This window comes from Aegilops tauschii, chromosome 3 (assembly GCF_002575655.3).
Source record: "Aegilops tauschii subsp. strangulata cultivar AL8/78 chromosome 3, Aet v6.0, whole genome shotgun sequence".
Lineage (NCBI taxonomy): Eukaryota > Viridiplantae > Streptophyta > Magnoliopsida > Poales > Poaceae > Aegilops > Aegilops tauschii.
The window spans coordinates 407,301,222-407,306,501 of NC_053037.3; positions in this window are offsets into that span (position 1 = coordinate 407,301,222).

Below are 5,280 nucleotides of genomic sequence, written 5' to 3' on the forward strand. Positions count from 1 at the left end.
TACCTCCACCTTTCCGTCCTCCTGGTCTTGGGCTCGTTGCACCGATATAGCAACCTTTGCCTGATGCCTCGGTACTCCTCGCCTGCGCTGGCCTCCTTAGCACCAAATAGGAAACAAGGACGCTGCGCGCGCTGGCGCCCGCCTGGCGTCGATCGTCATGGCTCATGTCACGAGAGTCTCGCGAGGTTTGCCCCGCCTTGATACCTCTGCTCCTCGTGAGCCTGCCTGACTAAGCCACTCCTAAGGAGGTCTTGCGTCGACCGCCTCGCGAGGCTTGGCCCCTCGCGAGGGTCTTGGATGCCTTGTTGATGAAGACGGGCCGTACGGCCAGCTGGCTTAGCAACGCCGTGGGCCGCAGGCAGGCAAGTCTGGGGACCCCCGTTCCCAGGACGCCGACAGTAGCCCCCGGGCCCAAGGCGCGTTCGGACTTGGCTTTGAGGAGAATCCAAGGGTCAAGTGCGGAGTGCCGCGGGCCCCAATAGCCTGTGGCCTTGATTGACACGTGGCGATTGACGGGACATGGGCGTCTTCGCTTCCCCACGCTGGCTCGACAACTGCCCGACTTGACGAGTCCCTGGTGCATGCAGAAAAGCCATCATTACCTGCGATCGTGGGGGTCGCCGGTTGGCCTTCTCCTGGCTATAAATGGGGAGGGTGGCGGAGCCCTCGTCGCCCATATCTTCCTGCATTCCGCCTGCTTGTTCTTCCTTGCTTCACTGCTTGCAGCGACACCCATGGCGCCGATACGAAGGTTCTCCATCGCTGAGAAGGGAGAAAACCCCCCGTGAAGAGCTTGGCGACTCCCGTCGAAGAAGAGGCCGGTCCGTCTTCGCGTCGCCGTCTTGAGGCGGGAGATGACGAGGCCATGGTACGAGCGGCCTCCCCCCGGCTACCCGTTGCCTATGTATGCCCAGGCGCCAGGCCCCGGAGAGGGAGGGAGCGGCTCGCGGCGCTTGTGCCATGGCCGCGGAAGCCATGCTGTGGCGACGCGCGACGCCGCCCCACGAACCCACGCCGAAGGCTCCTCGTGTGAACTCATGGTGTGGGCGGCGATGCCGCCCCGCACGTGGATCCGATTCCCGCCATTCTTCGCCGCAGTGATGCCACCGAGGGGGCCCCTCGAGCTGTGGCTGCGGCATGCCAAGTGTGGCATCCCAGCAACGGGGGCGGAGGTTGAGGTCGTCGCCCCGGGCAAGATCTTCATGACTCGCGGATGGGGCGAGGTCGCCCGTGTCTGCCGCACGGAGGGCGCCCTCGCCATCCATTTCGAGTACGATGGCGCATCCACTCTATTCTTCAAGGTCTTCGATGAGGAAGGCCGCCGGCTGCGGTGCTGCTTGGGAGGGAGCCGTCGGGAGGGCGCGACGCTTGGCACCGGCTCCGCCGAGAGTTCCTCTAGCAGCAGCGATGGCGCTTGGGAGTCCAGTAGTTCTCCTGAGCCTGACGAGATTCCAGAGATAAGCGACGACAGCTACGTGCCCCCGAGCTCCCGACGTGCCCGAGGCGCAGCAGCGGCGTCTGTTCGTCGTCGCCGCTGATCTGGATGGGGTGGGCGCCGGCCTCCCGTGCCCACTGTTGATGATGACATTGGCGGCGGCGCCCGTAGATATAGCTTCTGGTAGCTTTCTCCCTTTGTTCCCTGCGAGGAATCGAGTCAAACCCCACCGGGGTGTCTAAAGAGTCTGTAATGCCTTTTGTGTCAATATCATCCTTACTATGAAATTCTATGATTGCGCGTCTTGCATCAGCTTGGTCCCCCCCTTTCCAGCCTTGCGGCAGCTTGGTGCTCTACGCTGACAGGCCCCAGTCCCCAGGCAGGCTTCAGCCGTCACTGGTATGCCAGGTCGCGATGCCGTGGTCAAGGCCAGGAGGTGAGCGGCCCGAGGTCCGGTAAGAGCCCCTGAGACGCGATGCCCAAGGGGGTCCCCTTTAGCGTGCAAGCAACTCCCAGAAGGCAGGAAAGGTAGGTGGCGTCGCCGTAGCAAGGCTGCACTAGCTAGGAATCCTGTGTTATGGTGCTGGGCTGACTCGACAGCGTGACTTATCTTTAGCGATCCTGGGTCGAGTCTTTGTGCAACGCTAGATTCATGCGCCAATGACCATATTGTAGCCGGGTTAGGCCCATGCGAGCGTCCCTCTCTTTTTCACGCTCTTTTGTGTGCTCTATGTCCTCGGGTCCCGGCCCTCAAGCGAGCTCAGCCGCCGTTGGTGTCGGATGTGGGGTTCCGGCAAACCCTTAAGGTTCGAACACTGGGGTGCGCGCGAAGCCTCTCCCTCCTACCGATCTACGCTCTAGCTCGCTAAGATCTTGCGCACAAACTCGACGAACTCGCAACACAGAAAGACACGAGGTTTATACTGGTTCGGGCCACCGTTTTGGTGTAATACCCTACTCCAGTGTGGCGGTGGTGGATTGCCTCTTGGGCTGATGATCAACAGTACAAGGGAAGAACAGCCTCCTGAGGTTGAGGAGTTCTTGTGCGTATGAACCTGTGGCGTAAGGATTCGATGCCCCTACTGTGGTGGCTAGCTCTACTTATATAGGCCCTGGTCCTCTTCCCAAATATCGAGCGGGAAGGGAGCCAACAACGGTGGGCAAATTTGAAGGGGGACAACTAGTACAGGCTATCCTGACAAAAGCGGTCTTCGCCTGCGAAAAGCTCTAGGGTGACGCCGTCTTGGGCTCCACGATGACCTCCACCTTGCCGTCCTCCTGGTCTTGGTCTCGTTGCACCAATATGGCAACCTTGGCCTGATGCCTCGGTACTCTTCGCCTGCGCTGGCCTCCTTAGCACCAAAGAGGAAATAGGGATGCTGCGCGCACTGGCACCCGCCTGGCACCGTTCGTCACGGCTCATGTCACGAGAGCCTCGTGAGGTTTGCCTCGCCTTGATATCTCCGATCCTCGTGAGCCTGCTTGGCTAGGCCACCCCAGAGGAGGTCTTGCGTCGTCCGCCTCGCGAGGGTCTTGGGTGCCTTGTTGATGACGATGGGCCGTACTGCCTGCTGCTTGGCCACGCTGTTGGCCGCAGGGAGGCAAGTCTGGGGACCCCCGTTCCCAGAACGCCGACAGTAGCCCCCGGGCCCAAGGTGCGCTCGGGCTTGGCTTCACGGCAAAGCCAAGGGTGAAGTACGGAGCACCGCGGGCCCCAAAAGCCTGCGGCCTCGGTCGACGCGTGGCGGTTGATTGGACATGGGCGTCTCCGCTTCCCCACGCTGCCTTTGAATCCGCCTGGCTATACGGCCCCTGCGGCCTACACAGTTATTCCTCCGCCTCCTGAGCCTTGCTTCCCCAATTCCCCTGCTTCCTTGTGGCTCTGCTTCCCTTCTCCAATCTGACTTGCGCTCCGCGTGCCCCATCGCCATGGTGCCGAAAGAAGCTGAGAAGGGGAAGAGTCCTCTGTCTCTTCTAGCTGCGTCCCCGTCCTTTGCGCCGGCGCTCGGCCGGTCTCGGTGCTCAACGACGAGGCCATGGGCAAGGTGCGCCCGATGCTTACTTCCAGCTTCAATGAGTGGGGGGAGACGATGGCCTGGCCCGCGTCTCGTACTCGCACGGCTCACACGGCCACTGAGGTCCCAATCTTCATAGATGCCCTCTGGGCGGGCCTGATTCCTCCCATCTCCGCCTTCTTCAATGCGGTGCTTGAGCATTATCAGATCCACATGCTGCATCTCGACCCTCAGGCTGTGACTCTGCTTGCCGTCTTCGCCTTCGTGTGCGAAGCCATGGTGGGCGTTGCTCCCTCGGTGGCCCTCCTCCGTCACTTCTTCTCATTGCATCTGGCCGACCCCTAGCAATGCTCGGGGTGCGTGAGCTTCCAGGCCGTGGCTGCGACGGCGAGCGAGGGGATCGATTTCGAGCTTCCTCCATCCACGAGCGAATTCCGGACACGATGGGTGTCCGTCGATGCCGGTGTGCTCAGTCCTCTGCTTCAGGCTCCGTCGGGGCCCGCTGTTCCTAACTCCTACTGGAGCCATCAGCGGCTCGCGAGCCCCGACCTTGCCCACATCTGGCTCAGGTTGAGGTTGCTGAAGGATCGCGGCGTAACTGCACCGATGGTGGTGAAGGAATTCGTCCAACGCCAGGTCGCTCCGCTTCAGCGCCATTCTCGCCCAATGTGGACCATGCTCAGCAGCCAGGACCACATGAGGTTTCAGGAGTCCGGGCTCCTCCTCGGGACGCGGCGAACAGTGCTCAAGGTCCTGACGGGTGTCTTTCTGCCGGCCGAACTGCCTGGGAAGAACTGTTTGTTGTACCGTTGCAAGAATAAGGATAAATTTGTAAAGGACATGCCTCTCTTCAATGAATGGGGGCCGCGGCCGATCGGCCTGGAGGGGCCTCGTGAGAACCCCGTCATCGTGGTTCCCTTCCTTGCCCCTGATGCTGAGCTCGCCCCAAGTGACGGTGCAGGGGGGCGAGCTCAGGCGGAGGCCGGCGGCTCGAGTGCTGAGGAGCACGTGCCGAGTGGTGAGCCTGGGGCATCGTCCTCAGGAGCCTGCCACTCCCCTCCTGAGGCGTCGGTTGCTTAGGAGACGTTGTATGCGACTCCCGAGGCCAAGGCTTCAGGAGCCTCGGAAGGTTGTGGTGAAACGGTGCCCGGCTGTTCGCCGCAACCGGGCACCCCTGAAGATATTCTTCCGAGCTCTCCTTCGGCCCCGCTGCGCACAGGCCGTCACGTCCAGCGCTTCGGCCGCCTTTGTGTGGACTTCGAAGAGCTCCGCAAGAGGAAGGGATCCCTTAGCAGGAGCAGCATCTTTGGACCGCTGAAGCGGAGGAAGTACATCGCCGTCGACGTGTAAGTATCGTACCGCTGTGGCTCCTTATGTACTGTTTTTTCGTCTCCTGACGTCAGTTCTTCAGGGCTCCTTCCATCGAGGCAGCCGCGCCTCCTGAGAAGCGGCCTCCTTCTTCCTCAACTCCTCCGCTGGCCACGAGCACTCCGGGTCCGCTGGTTGCTCCTGGAGCAAGGCTAGTCGAAGGGGCACTCCTGCCTTCCTGGCACGCTGAACCTGCAGCCTTGTCGCCCCCCCCTTGGTCTGGCGTGGAGCCTGGCAGGCGTGCCCAAGACTCCTCCGCTGTTCTTTGATGGCAATTTGTTGGCTTCGATCCTCGGCTCCTCTTCAAGCAGTGAGCCCCGGCCGGCTTGGGCTTCTCGCGAGGAGGGGTTGGTGTCTGGTGTGGCGCCAGCCCGCAGCCCCCTGCCGAGGGATGGCGCGCCGCTTGGCGCCCCGCCCGCAGCCCCCGAGGTGAAGGGCGAAGAGGGCCGGGCGTTCAAGCTT